Genomic DNA, 21622 nt, shown 5'->3' on the forward strand with positions numbered 1-21622 from the left:
TCCAGGTCATGTACGACCTCAATGGTGGGAAGTCATACTCCAGGTATGTGTAATATGTAAAAAACACTCTTACCATCATGTATGTCTAAAAAGAACACAAAGTATCAAAAATGAAAACAAAAATAATTAGTATCTTTTCTCGTGGTGAGAGAGTAAAACAGTGCAAACATCCTGAAACTCTTTGCTAGCTTCTCATGAAGTTTAAAATACACCTGCCCCATGACCTAACAATTCCCTCACTAGGTTTGTACTCTAAAGAAATGAATGCACAAGGCCTCAGGGGACCCCTACGGGAATGTTCATAGCCACCTTCTTCTCCAGGGCTGCAACTAGACATAACCGGTCTCCATCCTCTTTACTTTATTCACATTTTGGGACAACACCAAAACACTTATCGTGACAACAAATGGATGCATAGCAGAAACTTGATGCTGCATTAAAAAACAAAAAAACCCACATGCAAACCACTGGCCAAAAAGTATGGTGTTTGATCGAGAATTTCAAGAATAAACCTGGAGACAGAAAACGTAGTGGTGATTCCCTTCAGTGAGGTTGTGGGGATGGACGGAAAACAGACTCCAGGGACTTCCTGAGCTGATGGAAATTTTCTGTCACTTGCCCTAGAAGAGGGTCCCTGTTGGACGCGATCCACTGGGCCATGAACTGAGGATGGGTGCAATTTAATCTGTGAGCTGCCCTTCGGTTTTTATTGTCCCCCCACCCCCGACACACACACACACACACACACACACACACACACACACATGGATACGCCCGCGCACACACACTTGGTTGGGGAATGTCATTCACTAAGTGCACATTACTATGGTTATTCGACCTTGTTTCCAAAGCCTCGTTGGAGTGCAAATCTCACCCCACGGATAACTGCAATACGTGAACCAGAAAAAGGAGGTCGACCACAACCACTGCATCAGGGCAGCACCTTAATCCTCCGGTTCTTGGTGACCGAGCCCTGGCCAAGGACGGGGCTTCCTTTCTTCCTCCAGACCAGAGAGCTCTGGAGCCACCTGCAAGTTTGGCACTGGACGCTGCGGTGAGGATTGAAAGTCAAGGAGTGCAGGGCCGGCCGTGACTCGGATTCGAAGCGAGGTTGCTGCGGCCACAGCGCAGAGTACTGACCACTAGACGGTCACGGCGCCGCGCGGGCGAGGACGGGCGGCGCCTTCTCGGTCCAGGTGGTGGGCGCAGCTCGGCGGCCCCCCCTGGGTCCCTATGGTGGACGTCGCTCAGGGGTGCTACTCGGCGGCTCCGTGTTCACAGCAGCAGGTCGTCGCCTGTCTTGCTGGCCACCGTCCGTTTCCCCCTCCTTTGCTCTCGTTCGGCCACAGTGAAACTCGGTTCTGGTCCCTGGGGACCCGGCCGTGACGCAGCCTGCCCTCTCGCTGAAGTCTCCCGCCGGTCGGGCCCCTCCGCCCCTTCGTGCTCCAGGCCGAGGCCTTCGGCCGCAGGTCGCTGCTCTCCCCGCGCCCACCCCGCGCCCGCCCCAGCCTCCGTGAGCCCCGGGACCTCGAGGGCGCTCGGGTGCACCGGGCCTTCCCGGCTTCCGCCTCCGTGGAGGCCTAGAAACTTGGCCGAGCCGAGGCTTCGTGCAGAGACCTTGGCCTGGGATAAAACGCTCGCGTTTCCCTTCTCAGGGTCCTTTAAAGCACTGACCCTGCGGCCCGTCCCCGGGCGGCGCGCTACGGTGGGGACAGGCCCCCTCAGGGCAGGACGAGGAAGAAGCCTCGACCCCGGAGCCAGCGGGCATCTCCCGGGCGTCGGCTTTTGAAATCAGCGCCTGGCAGCTCGGGGTGGAGGCCATTCTGCTGCCCTCTGGCCTCGGAATCCGCCGATGGTCAGGTTTCCAACTCGCCGCGCTGATCGGGCGGCTTTTCTGAGCTGTGGGAATTTGCCCCGGATTCTGCTGGAGCCGCGCCGCGTAGCCTGGGGGAAAACGGCCTAGTGCGCCCTGGTCCCTATGGACTCCCGCCGGAGGACCTGCTGTGTCTCTGTGGCGCAATCGGTTAGCGCGTTCGGCTGTTAACCGAAAGGTTGGTGGTTCGAGCCCACCCAGGGACGCTTAGCCTCCTTCTTTAGCAAACAGCTCTCGCCCGGTCGTTTTAGCTTCAGTTCAGCGCCTTAGCAATCAGGGTGCTAGGGACCTCGCCACCCTGCAGTGCAGGGCCATCTCATCCTCGTTCTGCCTTTCTGCCTTTCTGGACAGGCTGCCACCACTGAGGTCAAATCTGGGATGGTTCTCTTCTTGTTTTTCATCAGCAGCATAGTGGACAGGTACACCAGTACCCTAGCCCCAGGAGGGGGTCACCAGTGCCATCCCCAGTATGATTTTACACTTCCTTTGAAAAAGGAAAACAACAACCTTTCTTTCTTAGGTTTTGCAGTTTTCATTGACCTTTTCCAAATGGTTTTGAAATTGGGTTGGTTCGAGATTTTATGTTGAAAAATAATGCTGCCCATCATTCTTGTACCACTACATCATTTCCGTGGTGCAGAGAACTGGCCGTGCAATTGCTACATCACAGTGTTTACCTGATACTTCTAATTTTTGTATATTTTAAAAATTGATCTCCCCCAGGAATGATGACAAATCATATTCCACGGTATTTCCAGCTCTATCAATCGCCCTTTCTTTGTGAACTTGCCAGGGTGGCAGACTTTCTCTTCATCTACCTATCCACGATTTTCCAGTAAGGGCAGTGCTACGGTCTGGGGGGAGGGCCACATCAGAAGGCCCCAGGGGACATCACACACAGATATGCTGTTGCATGTGTTGCACAGCTTAACTTCCAAGATATTTTAGAGTCCTCCAATAACCATGATCGTTTCTTGGTAGTGACCTAAACACACACACACACACACACACACACACACACACACACACATCTGCAACGTTGTCCATACCTGCCAAACTTGGGTACAGTTCCTATGGTGAAGATGATCCAATATGCAATGATCCTCCTGTTCCATACAAACTCTTGGCCCTCATAAATTGCTGTGGCTAATGGGGGTCTTACTGCTGGAAGAAAATGGAATATCTAACACGTAGGGAAGGGGCGGGTCTCTTGGATGGGTGTGACCATTTTGGTAGCATCCTTTGGGGATATATGTGTTCACATTTCAAGGGAAATAAATCCAAACAAAATTTCTGGGTTGTGTTTAGGGCAGTGGTGTCTTTAATTTTCTGAGAAACTTCCATATATGAGAAAATGAGTTGTGCTACATCACAGTCCAAATGACACCACGCAGCGATAGTGTACCCAGGTAGAAGGGGAAGGGGGACAACCACTGTCAAAATCAGTTTTTCTATATTTTACTTCTACACCTTGTCCACAATTAATGGCATCTCTTACAGTGGTCGTGGTCACACCGAGTGACACTACCAGCCTATCCAGATGGGACACAGCACCGTGGCCCAGGCCAGTGTCCGGCTCTGAAATGCCAGGCAGGAAGAGATGCCCATGGAATGACAAGGGCCAAGTGATCCCGCCTTCTCCTGTCCTATCTGTGCCTCTCTTGGCAGAAACTGTGTCACCAAAGCTATTGTTTGCACTTCCTTTGCCAAAGGGCAACAAAGCTGGGCATTAGCTGAAGCAGGGAAGACATATTTCTTTGATTACTGACAGCATAGGACAGAGCTGAGCTCCTCTCAGATTAGTGCAGGGGTGACAGGGCATTCTAAAGGGACAGTGACTTAGAGAGAGAGCCGGGAGCACATATGAGAAATGACAAAGGGCTGGTCACTGTAACCGTCTGGCTTATCTGGCCAGCTGTGTCTGGGCCACCTGGCAATTATTGGGAACTTAGGATTCTGTCCTCCCACAGAGACCGGGAGAAAGAGGTTCGCTCCCTCCTGGTGAAGACATTTTAAAAGACGGGCATAGAGATCCTTGAGAAAAACACGCTGAGACTGCAGAAGATGCACACCAGAAGAGAGGAAGGAGTTGGTGTTCAGTAGGAGCTCTGGGAAAGATGCTGTGTGGACTCACACTCAGGTGTTGGTAGAACCACCCATCACCTCTCCCGTCAGGCTGAACCTTTCTCAGGCAGGTATTCTCAAGGGAGGACGCTCTGGAGTCGTCTTAGGAAGGTGGCCGAATGCTGCTGGAAGTTATGCTGGGATTGTTTGGTTGCCCTGGGCACAGAGGTTTGTACAGAGTCACGTGTGCTGAGATTTCAGCAATTCCCACCTCCCCACCCTCTGTTCCATGGCCATGATGCTGACCAGACTCCCTCAGATGGTCATGGCCACAAGGCCATCGTGAATGACATTAAGAGGCCAGGCAGATCTGGTGAGACCTGTATGGAAGTATGAAGGACACCATTAGATGAAGAGTGGACACCATAATAGGTACGTCTTATCCATACCCAGGGATCTGGACAAAAAGCATTTTAAGGCTTGGTCAAGATGGAAAGTCACTTGTGCAACTGGCCTGAAGTTCAAACTGACATTAGCAAAGTCCGGAGTGTATTGATATTTTGAAAAACCAAAGCCACGCCAACAATTCACAGGTGGTAATGATGGTAGGGGCTGGGGTGAGACTACATGAGGTCAAAATGAACCCCGTGTTCACTGAAAAACCAACATATTACTACTGCAAAGGAGAAGCCAACGTTATGCTGAAATATAGTAGCTGTATTTTATAGTTGGGTAAGACGTTATGCTAAATGTATTACTCGGAGTGATTGAGGGTATAGGAGTCGTTAATTTTACATGTCAGCTTGGAATGACCAGAAGGTGCTGTGACATTTGGTAAAACACTTCTGAGTATGTCTCCAAAGGTGTTTCTGGATGAGATTAACATTTGAATCCATAAACTGAATAAAGCAGATTGCCCTCCTCCACGTCTATGAGCCTCATTCAGTCAACTGGAAGCCCTGGATTACAACAACAAAAGAAGAAGAAGAAGAAAGAAAGAAAAACAAGGTTAAGGAAGAATTCTCTCTCTCTCTCTCTCTCTCTCTCTCTCTCTCTCTCTCTCTCTCTTAAATACACATCTTTAGTTGTCAATGGACCTTTTTAAAATTGATTTGTTTATAGGTGGTGCTGAGAATCAAACCCAGTGCCTCACAGTTGCCAGGCAAGTGCCCACCACTGAGCCACAAGCCCAGCTCCTCTTTCTCTCTCTAGACCGTCTTTGAGCTGAGAAATCAGTTTCTGCCTTGGGACTTGAGCTTGGACTGGAAGGACAGCATGGGCTCTCCTGGATCAGATGAGGTCTAGGATTCCTCAGTGTCCATGATCACCTGAGCCAAAGCCTGTTTGTAAGCCTCTCTATACAAATAATGTTTGAACCATATGGGTTTCCTCTAAAGAACTCAGACCGGTACAATCTTTTAGAGTAGTTTTGTTCTCCATGCCTTTGAAAAATGCAGAGGAGAAAAGAAGAAATTGTGGACAGTCCTCACAGAAGAACAGTAGGGATCAGTGAACATTTTATACTCTTCATTTTAAAAAGGGTGCAAAGCCTGGTGTTATTGGCGCTATCTTCAAGGGTATCAAGGGTGCTGGGAAGTTTTGTTTGCCTTAATGTTTTCTAAACAACATCCAGGACAAACAAGGAGGAATGTACTTAGATTTCATTTAGTACATGTGTTTTTTTAAAAGTAATTCACATACTATCTTAAGAACTGATACAGAGAGATCCCTTGTAGCTTTTACCCAGTTTCCTCAAATTGTAACATTTGGTGGTATTTACAAAACGGTGGTGTGTTAAGGTCTGTAAACAAGTCAGATTGACACCTGTTATTTTGCCAGAGAAATGTTAGAGTCTGTAAACAAGTCTGGATGGTGCCTGGCCAAATGCCAGAGGGAGTGGTTTGTGAAGTAACAAAAGTGAGCCATTAAGTGTGGAGATTCCTTATTGGTTGACTGCTGTATCTATTTTATGCTAATTAGATAAGCTGTGTAAAATTTATAAATATCGCTCAGATCCTACAATAAACAGCTCCTATTCCTGCTGCATCAACGTACACAAGTTATTCGTCACCCCCCGGTTATTTTGCTGCAGCCGGACTGCGGCAGTGGTGTTTTTTAAAATATTGCATGTAGTATAGTACCGGGACACCGACATTGATATAAGCAAGAATATTTTCATCACCACAAAGTCCACCATGAGGCCCCCTATTTTTAAATTAAATTTTATTTTTTTTAGTTGCTGATAGAACATTATTTTTGTTTATTTATATGTGGTGCTGAGCATCAAACCCAGAGTCTCACACATGCTAGGCAAGCATTTTACTACTGAGTTGCCACCCCAGCCCCCTAGAGGCCCTTTTGGAATGATAGTCTCATCTCTTCAGGACGGCCCCTCCTTTCCTCTTTAACCCCTGGCCACCTCTAATTGACTTCCATTCCTGTGTTTTATTCTTTTCAACATGATGTATGAACGGAACCCAGTGTTTAGCCTTTGGGATTACAGTTTCTCACTGTGAGTTTCTCTGGAGAGTCATTCTGGTGGCTGAGGGTATGAATGGGTTGTTCTTTTTGTATTCAAATGCCTAGTTACTATTCCATGCTATGGATAGAGAAACCATAATTTGTTTACCCAAAGGTCGTCCACATTCCCTCCCGCTGCCGCCAGATATTAAGAATACAGTTGCTATGAAATTTACGATACAGGTATTTGTGGGAGCCCAGTACTTATCTCTGCCTGGCCTTTGCTCATTGTACAGAGCAAAGGAGTTGGCCACTGTGGACTGACTTCTGGAACTGTAGCCCCAGATTGAGTTCTCCTCAGGTTTAGTCAGGTATTTTGATCACAGCAACACGGATGGAGCTGACCAAAGGGTGGCTTTGATGCTTCCTCTTCACCCCAGCAATATACGAGTGATCCAGGCTTCCTTGAATCCTCATCAGCACCTGATGTCGTCAGGCTTTTATTGAGGACATCCTGATAGGTGTGCACTGATATCTCACTGGGACTTTAATTATCATATGCCTGGTGGCTGACGAAGTTAGCCCTTCAACCTGTGAATCTGGGCCCACGACTGTATGCATTCTGCTCTTGCAGAGGTTTCTAAACTTGACAATTATTTCCTGCTTATTGATTGTGTAGTTGGGTTATTCAAGATCCCAGCTGATTCTGACTAGGTGTTCTCTGTATTATTGAAGTCTCCAGCTGTAATTGTGAAATTGTCTCTTCAGTTCCACCCGTTTTTGTTGCACATGTTGGACCGACCCTTCTACCCTTGCCTAATGTCCCTGTGGGTCTCTGGTTAGTGTCTTTGTTCTGAACTTCACTTTATCTAATATTAATACAGCCAGCTCTGCTTGCCTTTGCTTAATGCTGCATGGTATAGCTCTGTCCATCCGTTCTTTCCCACCTGCCTGTATCATTATATTTGACTTTGGCTTCTTTGTAACCAGCATGCACTCGGGTGGGTCATACCTCTTACTCCATTCCTCCACAGTCTGTCTTTGAATGGATGTAATCAGAAAACATGCATTTAAAAATGAATACTTATTAGGGGCTGGGATTGTGGCTCAGGGGTAGAGCGCTTGCCTACTAGCATATGTGAAGCACTGGGTTCAATTCTCAGCACCACATATAAATAAATAAATAAAAATGTAAATAATAACAATACTTATTGAAAAAAGGAGGCTCAAGTCTGCCATTTTATATTTCATTTTCTGTGTGTAAAGTTTCCTTTGTGTTCTGGGACTGTTTTCTTTTTTGCTACCTTCTTGTGGGGACTGGAATATATTTTGAATTGCATATTGGAGTATATGTATGGTGTTAATACCATCTGTTTGTGGAGCTCTCTTGGTTTCTCGAGATGGATATATTTTTATATCTACGTCTATATTTTAACACGGTACACTAGTGGCATTATTTTACCAGTTCGAGTGAGCTATAGAGAACTTAGCTGCCTTTTATATCTCTTTGCCCTCCCCATTTGTAATGTCATTCTTTTAAATATTTCCTCTACACCAGTTTGGAACCATGCCAAACAGTGTATGAATTTTTCTTAAATCATCAAACATAATTCAGAGCTCTCAAGAGGAGAAGGGAATATTATTTTGTTTACTGTGTTTTTCCCCTTCCTTCCTGATGCCTCAAATTTTCTTCTGTTTTTGTTTGTTTGTTTGTTCTTGTTTTCCTTTCTGTTTAGAGAGCTCCTAGCGGCCATTCTTTTGTGGTAGAACTGTGGGTGACAGATTCCATTAGTTTTCCTCAATCTGAGAATCTTTTAATTTTCCTTTAGTTGCTGAAAGTTGCCTGTGGCTACATAGGAGCGTGACTTGATCCTTGCTGTCTTTAGCATGGGAAATCTGTGTCACTCACTCCTGACTGGATTCTGAAAAGAAGTCTGCTGTCATTGGAATTATTTTTACCTTCTAGGAAAAAGTGTTATTGTTCCGTTTTTCCTTTGTCTTTAATTTTTGAGAAGCTGGACTTAGTCCCCACCTTGTTGGAGTGGAGGGGAATCCTGAAGAGGCGTGGTCCAGCAGGAAGTCTTGTGGTCACTGGGGCATGCCCTCCATCAGGGATCATGAGATCCTGGTGAAAGCCCTGTTCTACACTTCCCTGCCGCGAGCTGAGGAGCTTTGCTCTGTAGGTGATGTGGCCAGGATGCACGGCCTCCCCACAGCCCAGAAGCAATGGGGTCAGCCAATCAAGGAGTGAAACTTACAAAACCGTGAACCATAATAAATCTTGCCCCTTTGTAAGTTGATAATCCCAGGTATTTTGTGACAAAATGTGGCAGAGAGGCGACCAACACCTTCTGTCAATGTTTTCTGCCTTCCTCGGCTGCCCTCCCTCTTCCTGATCTTTTGGCTACAGAGACAGGATCATTGGGGGACTTTTGATCTGCACCCTTTGGCGTTCCTGGGGCAGCTGTACCTCTGAGCTATACCAGTGAGAAGAAGAAAGCCCTGTGGACATTCCATCTGAACTTTCTGGGTCCTGAGATCCTTTGGTGATCTGTTTTGTTTTTCTCCTCACCAAGGGTCAGAGCCTTCTAGGTTTGTTTTCTATGCAGTGCCCAGGGGCTTCTGTTTGTCTGTCTGTCTATTGTCATTGGCAAGGACAATGGGGAAGAGTTCACCTGTCCCGTCTTCTCCTTGCAGGCCCTTTCTCTCCCTGTCTTTCCCGACTGCTCTCCGTAAGTGCTCACCTGAAAGCCCAGTTCTGAGAATGCACTTAAGTGCTCAGACCTCAGTCTTGGTGGCCCACGTTGGCTCCCTGGACCAGAGCTGTAGAGGTCAACGATGGATCCAGAAAGGATTTAAACACAGGCGAGGCTTTATTAGGGAATTCTGTTCCTTCCAGCCGGAAGCGAGACAGCACTGGGGCGACCGAGACCTCAGGTGGACTCCAGCAAGGAAGGGGGCAAGACTGTCCAAGCAGAAGGGAGACCGCACACAGAGGACAGAGGCCCCAGACGGACTCAGGCAAAGACTAAAGGGGAGAGGCCTCCGTGGCATCTCTGGGCCAGGCGGCAACATCACCTCTTGATGTCAGCACACATGGAGGCGGGATCTGGATGGCGACTGTCCTCTTCTCCATGGGGCTCCTTTGTGCCTCACATCTCTCATGACCATGGGGAGCCTCCACCTAGGACTGGAAAACTTACTAGGTTAACAGGGTAGAAGTGACTTCAGTGACTCTCCTAGGGACGTGTTTTCCCCTCACCACCTGGAAACGCACTTATCACCTGGGAAAGTCTCTGCTATTATTAGCTTCAGGATAGTGTAGACTCTGCTTAGTCTGGATTCCGCTGGCCCGTCTGCTGACCCCCTAGTCTCAGGAGGCTGAACTGACTTTCCCAGCCTCCTGTCTCCTGGTGTGTCATCTCACACTCACAGTCTTGACGACCAATGCACTTTTATTTATTATTATTATTTTTTACTTGCTGATGGACCTTTATTTCAGGTATTTCCCTTTTTATGTGGTGCTGAGGATGGAACCCAGTGCCTCCCATGTGCCAGGCAAATGCTCTGCCACTGAGCCCCAGCCCCAGTCCTGATGTACTTTTTAACTCCCGATTCTCTAGTATGGCTGTTAGCCCCATAAGAGTGAGAGCTGGCGTGGCTGTCCATCAAGAGGTGTTTTCCCCTTAGTCCTAAGGGGTCCTGTAGAGAATCAGATATAACTGCGTTACTATTACTGCAACAGGGTCCTTTCTCTCGTGGGGGCCCATTTTATGTCACTAAAGGAAAGACATTCAGTTTTTCTCCTTTAAGTGTGAGGTCAGACTATTGGGGTTTCTTTCTTTCTTTTTGCCAGTTGTTCTTTATAATCTTGAAAAAGTTCCTTTCTCTTCCCACTTGTCAAAGCGGTTTTCACCAGGAAAGGGGTGTCGAACTCTGTCAACAGCATTGTCTTTTTTTCTTTTTTCTTTTTGGTGGTGCTGGGATTGAGTGCCACTGGCTTTCTATTCGTGGGTTGGTAGATTTATGTGGGTTTTCTTCTGGAGACAGTTTTCAAGTTCTTCTGTATCCCTGGAATAAAGTCCACTTGGTCATGGTTTATAATTCCTTTTCTATATTGCTGAGTCATATTTGCTAATATGTTGTTAAGTTGTTTTTACATCGATATTCATTAGGGATATTCTGTAGTTTTTGTTGTTGTATATTTCTTTGTCTGGTTTTGGATTCAGGGCCAAGAAAGCTTCAAAGAAATAGTTGGGAAGTGTTCCCGCCCCTCCATCTTCTGGAAGAGACTACACAGAACTGGTGGTATTCTTCCTAAACCCTTGGCAGAATTCTCCAGCGAAATCACCTGGACCTGGAGATGCTTTTCTGGCTATTTTGAAAGTCAGAATCCAATTTCTTCCATCATGGTGGAGTGCCCCAGATGATCTCTTTGGTATTGTGCGGGATGCGGTAGTTTGTAGTTTTGAGCAATTCCCCCAGTTCATCTAGGTCGTCATATTTATGAGTACAGAGAATGTTCCAAAGTTTCTCCTTGTTATTTTGTTAGTATTACAAGTCTATAGTGCCTGGAGTCTCTGTTTCATTTCTGATTCTCTTAATGGCTGTGGTGGTCTTCTTCTTCTTCTTCTTCTTCTTCTTCTTCTTCTTCTTCTTCTTCTTCTCTCCTCCTCCTCCTCCTCCTCCTCCTCTTCTTCTTCTTCTTCAATTGAGTTTATCCCTCATTTCAAAGAATCCAACTCTGTTTCTTTGGTTTTCTCTATTATTTTTCTCTTTTCCCGGGCATTGATTTCTGCTCTGACCTTTATTATTTCCTCCCTCGCCTTAGCTTTGGATAGTGTTTCCTCTCCCCGCGCGTTGTTTCTGGAGGTGGGGGCTTAGCCTGTGGATCTGAGAGGGTCCAGCTTTTCTAGCCTGGGCGCCCAATGCCTTAAATTCCCCCCTCCACCTACCCCCCCCCGCGTCCCCCCCGCCTTAGCTCCCTCCTCTAATTTTTGAAATGTTGAAATCTCATGCAATCTTTAAAAGCAGCCAAACCCCTTTGCTGCCCGTGGTGTCCAAAACCGCCAAGGCACAATTTAGTCTCAGACTTCAACTGAGTCGGAAAGAATAAGTGACAGTGGCAGGAACTCGTCGGGGTTTCCTTTGCCAGGAGGACGGGGAGGAGGCGCGGAGGGGCGGACACAGGCTTTGGGGAGTGCGGGAGAGGGCGGGGGGCGGAGGACCCTGCGGTGCGGGGTTGGACTGGGAAGGACAAGCCTTTGGCTAGACCAAGAGTACCGAGGGCTGACGCTGTGGGAACGGGCCTGCGGGGCCCGCAGCTCGCAGAGGTGCGGTACACATTCCGGGAGCCCCGAAGCCACCCGCTCCTGCAGCGGCGACAGCGGGAGAGTGGGCCCCAGAGCTCTGTGCGCACGGGGCATGCTCGGCAGCTGGAAGCCCCGCTGCAGGAGCTGGACGCCCCGCCTGAGGAGCTGGACGTCCCGCAGGAGGAGCTGCAAGCCCCACAGCCGGAGGTGGACGCCCCGCAGGAGGACCTGGAAGCCCGGCAGCAGGATCCGGGCCCCCCGGGTCCTTGGGAAAGCCCTACACCAGGGCTCCCCCGGAGCCCATCGTTGTCCTTGCTGCGGCGATCGCGGGTGCTTCGTCGGGCCTTTGGCCACCAACGCGTTGCTGCGGGGGGCAGAACCTCGAAGGGCACTCGCCCTTGTTCTGTCGTGGGCAGCCGTACTCGGGCACAGGCAGCGCCTGGGTTTCGGCGGGGGAGCCCTCGAAGGGCTCGTTGGCCTAGGTGTCCTGGCCCAGAGACTCCGGGAGGGGACGTGCTCGTTTTCCCGACAGGAACTTCTCGGGAAACAGAAGCTGAACAGGGAGCCGGAGGCAGAGGAGGCAGGGGAGGGGAGGCAGCGGGAGGAAGGGAAGGAGGCCCCGGGAGGCCGGCGAAGGCCCCGGGACCCGCGGCGTCCGCGTCCAGCAGCGGCGGGGAGGGAGCCACCGCTCCCTGCAGCCTCGCCCAGCACTGGCACCCAGGCCCGCCTGCTGGCCGTGAGTCCGGCGGAGACCCGGGCGCGGGACGGGCGGACCGGCGGGAGGCGCGGTTGGGGATCGCGCCCTCGCCCGCGGCCCCGGGACCTCCCCAAGCTGACCGGCGTTGGGGCGCCAGGGCTTCTCCCCACTTCGGGCTCGGTGAGGACCGGCGGGTCCGCGCGACGGGGACGCGCGAAGGCCGAGCGCAGGGACTCGAGCGGCAGAGACGTCCTGCGCCGGCGTCTGGCTCCGCGCCCCTGAGCGGGCGCCTACGGCAATGAGCCCCCCGCGCGGTGGGCGTCCGGAGCCGGCGAGCCCCGAGCAGCCCCGACCTCCGAGGGCGCGGACTGTGGGCTCGCGCTCGCCGAGGGCCGGGGAGGCCGATTCCGGGCCAGAAGCCGCGGTGGCGACGAGGGTGCGCTCAGCGCTGGCGCCGGGCGGTGCGAAAGCTGGACCGGGCGGAACCGGGGCGGGCTCCTTGTGCTTGGCCTCCGCCCAGAGACTCGCCCAGGCCTGGGCGCGTGGGAGGCGGTGGCAGACGCGCTCGTGGCAGTGGGGAGCCGCCCGGCTCCCGCGGCTCTAGCCTTCCCAGGGGGAGCCTTGGGTCTCGCAAGTGCCTCCACGGACAGCAGCCAGCACGAGGAGGCGCACCTGTGCCGTCCACCCGTCCTTCCCTGGTGGTCTAGTGGCTAGGATTCGGCGCTTTCACCGCCGCGGCCCGGGTTCGATTCCCGGTCAGGGAACCTCTTTTGTCTGGGCCTCGTCGCACCTGAAGTCCCTGGCCAGCGTCTGGCCTCCGGGGCGGCCACTGCACAGCCCTCCCCTTCGCTCCCTTTCCCTGGCCTCACCTCAGCCCCAACCTAACGAGGCGCTTCCCATCGCTCTTTTCCGAAAGGAAACCGAAACCGAGGTCACTCGGACTCCGACGCCGAGATCGCCAGGACCCCGAAATGCGCGGCCCTCGGGGCCCTCATCCGTCGCCTTCCCAGCTCTGCTTCCTCACCCTCTTCCCGCCGTTACCCGCGCCCACCCGTGGACAGGCTCTCCCGGACAGCCCAGCACCCTTGGGTGGACGGCCTTCAGGACCCCGCCTGCGAGGCCCCCGTCCCTTCATTTGCCCCCCACCCAGTGGTTCAGGCTGGTGGCCAAGCGCCAGGGGCGTTCGGCGGCGCTCTCCCGGACAGAGAAGGCCGCAAGACTGAGCCCAAGCCTCGCGCTGCCCACAGCGAAAGCCAGGCCAGAAGAGCCCCGCGTGGCCTCCCCCGCCCTGCCCCGGCTGCTCCAGCGGCGGCGTCCCGCAGACGAGGGCGAGGCTTCTCCATTGCACTGCGGAGGTGCTGACCCCTGCGATTTCCCCAAATGTGGGAAACTCGACTGATAATTTGTGGCAGTGGGGACTGCGTTCGCGCTCTCCCCTGGCGATTACGGTACCAAAAGGCAGCTGGTGTTTTCAGCTAGGTTTCTCTTTCGTCTCGCTGCTCCGTCGCTCCGTGTCTTGTCTTTGTGTTTCCTTGTTTCAACTTTTTCTTGTATTTCTACCCTCGTGCTCTCCCTCGGGTGCCGTCTTCTAGGCTTCCCTGCTTGTCACCTGAGGCTGAGGCTGACGCTTCTGCGGACGATGGGGAGGGGTGCCAGCGTCGGCGCCAACCGCTCTGCTCACACCGTTTCCCGATCTTCCAGCCTTAGTGAAAGGAGAGTCCGGCAGGGGGCGCTTTTTCGTCTGGGCCAGCACACTCCACAGGCCCAGAATGAGAAGCAGCTCTGTTAGACCTAAGATCCAGAAGGACCTGCGGTAGCTGCAGGCTTTCTGGCCTACCTGCCGGGCCCTGCCCTTCCCGGGGTGTAAACAGTAGGCGTTTGGGCTGGGGAGGTGGCTCAAGCGGTAATGCGCTCGCCTGGCATGCGCCAGGCGCTGGGTTCCTTTCATCCTCAGCACCACATAAAATAAGGACTAAAAAATCGTCTCTCAAAAAAAAAAAAAAAAAAAAAAAAAAAAGAGTGGGTCGTTTGCAGAAGCCTGAATTTGCGCAATGGACGGTACTCTGTTGTGCTGTTACTTGGTCTTTACTGCAGCATGTGTGATTCTTGCAATGAGGGGGAAACGCCCATCTGTAGAGACTTCAGGAACATTCCGAAGTCTCATTGTACTGGAGCCCCAGGGCACAACTAATCTAGTTGAGCAAAGTAGAATCTGTATCTAGACATAGTTAGCTTTCCTTGGAAAGAAGGTATTGACTTGGGATACTTGCAGTGATGGTTCTAATAGTAGAACCAACAGGTTCATCATGTGTACAGGAACAGCTCCGCCCTGATATCTTGCGATCTTGCTCATATTCTCAGGCCACCCGGGTCACAATTCTCTGCTGTCCTCTGAGGAATATATAATAGGAACTCTTGAGCAGGAGCGAGGACCACATTCATCTCCTGGGGCTTCCACTAGGGCAGTTTTCCTACCGACCTCCTCCCTTTCGGCAGACTTCAGTGATGGCTGCCTTGCTAGCACATCCTATGTCCTTTGCGGAAATGCCTTTAGATATTATTCTAACCATCCTTTACTGCCACAGTCCAGCTGCAGCAAAATAACCGAGGGGGTGAGGAGCAACTTGTGTACATTGATACAGCAGGAGTGGGAGCCCTTTACTGTAGGACAGGAGGGGTATTTATACATTCCACACTGCTTATCTTAATTAGCACAAACTACATACAGCAGTCAACCAATAAGAAATCTCCACACTTAATGGCTCAATGGCACTACCTCACAAACCACTCCCTCTGGCAAAATGCCAGGTGCCATCCAGACTTGTTTACAGACCTTAACACTTTTACACCTAAAGCCACCTCTTCAAATTTAAGGTTTCTTTTTCCTTCCCATCCCCAGCCCTTGCTTATTGCCTTCATAGTCAGAAAGGAGTGCTAGAGGCTATGGCAGGAGGATCAAAAGTTCAAAGTCAGTCTCAGCAACTTATGGAGGTCCTAGCTAACTCAGCCAAACCCTGTCTCAAAATAAAAGGGCTGAGGATGCGGCTCAGTGGTTAAGTACCTCTGGGTTCAATCTCCAGGAAGAAGGAGAAGGAGAAGGAGAAGGAGAGAAGAAAAAGAGTAATGTTATTTTTCCCCAACTGAAAATGCCTGAGGGGTCAGCTACACTTCGGTGTTGGTGGTTGCCAGCATTTTGTCAACGTCTCTCAGGTGTTTGGTGACCCCCTCCTCACTGCTCTGAATCCTAGCCTAATGGGAAAGGCATGACCATGGCAGGAAGGACTGTGGTGTCCCCCATGCCTACTCAAGTACCAAACTCAGGTCTGCAAAGTCCCGGAAGGTTCTGATATCCTGGCAGAGCAGGAGGCAGTACTAACATCAGTCGTCAAAGAAACTCACTTGGAATCACAGGAAGCTCAGCAGGTATTCAGGACATTGCCAGTAGAAGCCATGAGTCCTACAAACTGATCTGGTGTAAGGGTTCTGGCTGTGGAAAAGTACAAGTCAGAGAACTCCATCTGGTGAGCAAATTCCCGAGGAATAACAGGTGTTTTGTTTTCCACTGTTGGAATACTCTGCAGTTTCTCCCAGGAACTAGCAAGATAACTAATGCATGTGCAATCCTAGCTGCTGTGGCAATGCCCTCCATGAGGAGGCTCTGCTAGAGTCTTATCAGCCTCAAAACCTTGATCTCAAACACTCAGCTCCTGGGAATAAAGGAGCTCTCTTGTTAGACAACCATAGGTTTCACTGTGTCTGAACCTGTCCACGGAACAGTAACTTTATACAATGGACATTATTGAGAGCTACACAACGCTCCTAACATTGCACATTGCAGCTTAGTATGTACCTAAGGAATAAGCTGCGTGATGTTGCCAACTCTGTGACCTGCTTGGTGACATAATGAACAATATGTACTAAGGATGCCAGCGGCTGAATGTAACCTATTGATATAAATACGGCTGGCTGCTGGGGGGGCAGCTTTGCTTTGCCTCTGCACTTTGCTTCTCTCTGCCTCCTTTTGCTTTCCTTGCAATCTAGTTTGATGAAGAGCCATCTTTTTCTCTCCAGCAGCAGGAGGAGGCTTCTTTGCTCAAATGTAAGATACATAAGCCACAGCTGAAGTCAACTTTTACTGCCTTACCAAGAGGAACAGTTTTTTAGAGTGTCAGCCACAAATGCCGTGGCTGGGAACTGCGTGGATATTGGTTTCCAGGCCTATTGGACCAACGAATATCATGACAAAAACATTAGGTTTTGTCTGCCTTTGGCAGGGAGGGCCTCCCTGTGATCCTGGAACCACCCGTTGTCTTCTGCTTGACTGTGGACTGACTCTTTCAACTTGCCAGGCCTCAATTTCGCAAGGGTCATTTGAAAAAGAATATCAGTACTTCAAAATTGTTGCATAAATCAAATGAGACAATGTAATAATACAATTAGCCTAGTGTGTGCAGCCTATAGTAAAGATAGGCTAAAAGGCAACTAACCAAGATAAAATTTTTCCCTTTAATTATGAAATGTAGAGAAAAGTACAGAGGGTTTTCAAGATGAAGGAATAAAGGAGATTGCTTTCCTGGCTGCTCTGTGGTGAAACCAAGAAGACAGGCAACTTCTCAGCAAGTTAGGTACTGCAAACCTTCAGGGACACCAAGTCCATAGGGTAGAAATTCTATTGCCCCAGATCCACACTGTCAGATGGGTAGACACACAAACAACCCCAAAAACCAAGGGAACAAATCACCACAAATAAATCAAGATATTCCAATAACAGAATCCGACAACACCCCAGTGGAGGAAGTTCAGAGAAGGAGATCAGAATGTACATAGTTTAACGACCAAACAAAGGATGGTACAAGGAGTGAAATCAGAGAAACTACAGGAAGTGCAACATCACTTGAATAAATGGAGATTCTAGGAAAATAAAAACAAGCAGAAATCCTTGAAATGAAGATATCAATAAACCAAATTAGAAATTCAATGGAAAGCTTTGCCAACAGACTAGATCACTTGGAAGTCAGAGTTTCAGGCAATGAAGACAAAATATATGATCTTGCCAGGCATGGTGATGCACACCTGTAATCCCAGCAGCTTGGGAGGCTGACGCAGGAGGATTAAGAGTTCAAAAGCAGCCTCAGTAACTTAGTTAGGCCCTAAGAGACTCAGCGAGACTCTCTCAATATAACATGTGAACTAAAAAGGGCTAAGGATGTGGCTCAGTGCTTAGGCACCCCTGGGTTCAATCCCTGGTATAGGAAAAAAAATATGCATATATATATATATATATTTTTATATATTTCAAATATTTTTTACTTGTTGATGGATCTTTATTTATTTGTATGTGGTACTGAGAATTGAACCCAGTGCCTCACACATGCTAGGCAAGTGCTCTTCCACTGAGCTACAACCCCAGCCCTATGCATATATATACTTTATAAAAAACATGGTTTATGTACATGTGTGTGTGTGTGTGTGTGTGTATTGAAAACAAAGTTGACCGTGGAGAAAAGATGTTAAGAGACCATGGACAGAATGGCTTAGAAATATGGAATAAGGGCTGAGATTGTAACTCAGTGGTAGAGCACTTGCCTAGCATGTGTGAGGCACTGGGTCCAATCTTAGCACCAAACATAAATAAATAAAATTAAGGTCGAACAACAACTAAAAAATATTTTTAAAAAATGAGGAATAAGGGAGTCAGAAATCCCTCCTAACAAATCAGGATTATCAGTAAACACCTTAATATTAAGTTTTCCCCAATCAGTAACTCTTAAAAGAGGAGGGTCAGGAAAATAAGCCCAATAAGATTGATTAGCAGAAATCAGTGATACCTGACAGGATAAGAGTGCTAGCATAGCAAGAAACACCTTTTCAGGAGAGGCAGAGGCACCTTGGTTAACAACCAAGTTTTGTGCCTGACTGGTCAGATGTTTTATTTGACCCCAGGAAGGTAATTTTGATGTCAATGTTGCTCGTGCCTGTCGAGGGGAATGAAGGTGAAGATTAGTCATGTCCTCGGCAAGTTCTTCATCCTGGGTCGATGGCATCCTTGGGTATGGCTTGGGGAGGAACCTCCGCCTGCGATATGGGTGAGTCATAATGTCTGATGAGTCGATCTGGAATCCACAAAGGTGAAGTAGCGTCCTGTGGAAACACACAAGCATATCCTCTCCCCGATGTTAAGAGAATATCAGGTCCTTTCCACTGTCCAGTAAGAAGATCTTTCCATTTAACTAAAGGTTTTTGAGTTACTGTTTGCTCAGACCAATGACGTTGCATTGGAGTTAATTTAGAATCATTTACATTTAAATGATTAATAACAAATAGAGCATGTTGAAGAATTTGATGAGGAGAGCTATAATGTAGTTCCCCCTCTTTTAATTTATTAATTTGAGATTTTAAGGTCTGATGAGCTCTTTCCACTATGGCTTGTCCTTGTGGGTTATAGGGGATGCCTGTGGAATGAACTATGTTAAGTGTCTGACATAGGTGTTTAAAGGTTTTTGAAATATAAGCAGGAGCATTGTCTGTCTTAATATGAAGAGGTAATCCCATATATGCAAAGGAGGCAAAAAGATGTTGGGCAATATCCTTATAAGCTTCTCCAGTACGTGCTGTAGCAAAAATAACATGTGAGAAAGTATCCACACAAACATGAACAAAAGATAACTTTCCAAACTCTTGAATATGAGTAACATCCATCTGCCACAATTTGTTAGGTAATAAACCTCTAGGGTTGACACCCATCTGTGGAGAAGGAAAGTGAGTAGGACAGATTTGACATTGTTTAACAATTTGTCTAGCTTGTTCTTTAGTTATATGAAACTGTGCTCTAAGAGCAGCAGAATTTTGATGATGTAATTGATGATCTTTAGTAGCTTGTTCAATAACGTTATAAACAGTCCTAGTTAATAAATCAGCTTTAGCATTTCCTGCCACTAAAGGTCCAGGTAAGTTAGAATGTCCTCTAATATGTCCAATAAAAAATTTATAGGATCTCTGTAATATTAATTTTTGTAACTTTTGTAATATATTAATAATTGATGAATGAGAGGACAAAGAAGATGTTTCTATGGCTGGAAAGAGATTAACTATATATTGGGAATCAGTATAAAGATTAAAAGGCTGTGTAACCTTTTCAAAAGCAGTTATAATAGCAATTAATTCCGTCCTTTGAGCAGAGGTTTCAGTTGTTTGTTGAACTATTGGCTCTTGGTCATCTATAATAGTAACAGCTATTCCATTAGAGGATCCATCTGTAAAAATTAGAGAAGCCTGATTGAGGGGCACATGAGAAAAGTTTTTAGGAAAAATAGTATTTACCTTAGTCATAAAATGTAGTAATGGGTGGTTAGGCAAATGAAACAATATTTCTCCATAGAATCCCTGTAATGCTATAGGCCATTCATCATTAACATTTAATAAGAAATCTAATTGTTCCTTTTTATATGGAATAATAATGGAGGATGGATCTCGTCCAAAGAGCTCTCTGCTTCGAAGTCTACCTTTACAAATTAATAATGACACCTGGGTGGGATACGAAATATTAATCTTTTTTGGAGTAGAAGGCAAATGAATCCATTCTAAAGGATCATCCTGCCATAGGCATCCAGTAGGAGTGTGTGAAGTCTGTAAGATTATTAACATCCAGGGCTTATTGTAGTCTATTTGTTGTAAATAATGATCTGAAATAGCCTTCTCCACCTTAAATAAAGCCTTCTTTCCCTCAGGAGATAATTGTCTAGGTGAATTTGGATTTGAATCTCCCTGTAAAATTTCAAATAAAGGTTTAAGGTCAGCAGTGGTTAATCTTAAGTAAGGCCTAATCCAATTAATATCCCCAAGAAGTTTTTGAAAATCATTTAAAGTATGTAAAGAATCAACCCTAATCTGTATTTTTTGAGAAGTTATATTGTTGGAATTAATTAATCTTCCTAGGTAAGAAAAAGGAGCCTGAGTTTGAATTTTATCAGGAGCAATTTTTAATCCCCAGTCTTGTAAACTTGTAATCATAAAATTAAGTATTTGTTGGAGTATCAAATAATCAGCATGAGCTAATAAAATATCATCCATATAATGAATTATATATCCAGATGGAAACTTACTTCTCGTGGACACTAAGGCTGCATCAACAAACTTTTGACATAAGGTGGGGCTATTTTTCATTCCCTGAGGCAAAACTTTCCATTGAAATCTTTAATAAGGTCTTTGTAAATTAGAGGAAGGCACACTAAAAGCAAAATGTTTACAATCTTCTTTGGCTAAAGGAATTGTAAAGAAGCAATCTTATAAGTCTATCACCACTATGTTATGATCTTTAGTTATAGCAGTAGGAGATGGGAGACCCAGTTGTAAGGCTCCCATAGTTTCCATAGTTTTATTTAAAGCTCTAAGGAGGCTCTGGAGACACAGAAACTAACAAATTTGGTGACCAATCAGAGTTATGATATCGAGCTGCAGCCTCCCCTAAGTCCTCCTGATCTTGAGGAGAAAGTTGTTTATCCTCCTCTTCATCCCCTTGTTCATCATCAGATTGAGACTGTTTTTGAGGGAATGTAGTTTTGTAAAATCTAGATGTAGCAGCAGCCTCAATTAAGGGGGTTTGTTCAGACTTGGTCACTTGAGCAGCCAAACAAACTGCCTCATGGGTCGGATCCAAAGCATCTTTAAAAACATTCCATAATGCAAAAGCATCTACAGGAATCTTTTTTGGCCCATGATGATCATAATAAACCTTCATCTCTTTACCTAGTTTTTTCCATGTTTTTAAATTTAAGGTTCCTTCCTCAGGGAACCAAGGAGAGCATTCTTGAATAAAATGAAAAAAATGTCTTAACTGCTTAGAAGAAACTGAAATGCCCCGTTTATGGAGTATATGCTTAGCTATATCAATAAAGAGTCCTCTTTCTTTAGACTCTTTATGGCCCATGACTTCTCAAAATAAGTTCTCTGATTACTTACCCTTCACTTACTTAGCACCTTGCTAAGGGGTCTGCAGTACCCTAGGTAAGAATCCTATCCTCACCCGAAAACTTCTGAATGAAATGAATGTATCAGACTTACGGATTACCGATCGTCCCTGTTCGGGGGGCGCCAGATGTCGGAGACCAGCTCCAACAGGGGGTCTCAGGAGACGAACGGATGGTGAGGAGTCGGCGAAAGAGGGGTGGAGAAACAACACAGACACCAAAGTGCAGGTGTTGATCCCAATCTTTACTT

General features: G+C 47.7%; 2 non-coding genes and 1 pseudogene across 2 annotated transcripts; all 3 read left to right on the top strand.

Moving 5' to 3' along the window:
• The first annotated feature begins 2005 nt into the window (after nucleotides 1–2005).
• Trnan-guu (transfer RNA asparagine (anticodon GUU)) lies at nucleotides 2006–2079 on the top strand. Its single transcript has one exon. It is a non-coding gene; the product is annotated as a tRNA-Asn (tRNA).
• Nucleotides 2080–13098: 11019 nt separating this feature from the next.
• Trnae-uuc (transfer RNA glutamic acid (anticodon UUC)) lies at nucleotides 13099–13170 on the top strand. Its single transcript has one exon. It is a non-coding gene; the product is annotated as a tRNA-Glu (tRNA).
• A 533-nt stretch (nucleotides 13171–13703) lies between these two features.
• Nucleotides 13704–13844, top strand: LOC143405341 (U1 spliceosomal RNA; annotated as a pseudogene).
• The last annotated feature ends 7778 nt before the right edge of the window (nucleotides 13845–21622 follow it).

This window comes from Callospermophilus lateralis, chromosome 7 (genome assembly GCF_048772815.1).
Source record: "Callospermophilus lateralis isolate mCalLat2 chromosome 7, mCalLat2.hap1, whole genome shotgun sequence".
NCBI lineage: Eukaryota > Metazoa > Chordata > Mammalia > Rodentia > Sciuridae > Callospermophilus > Callospermophilus lateralis.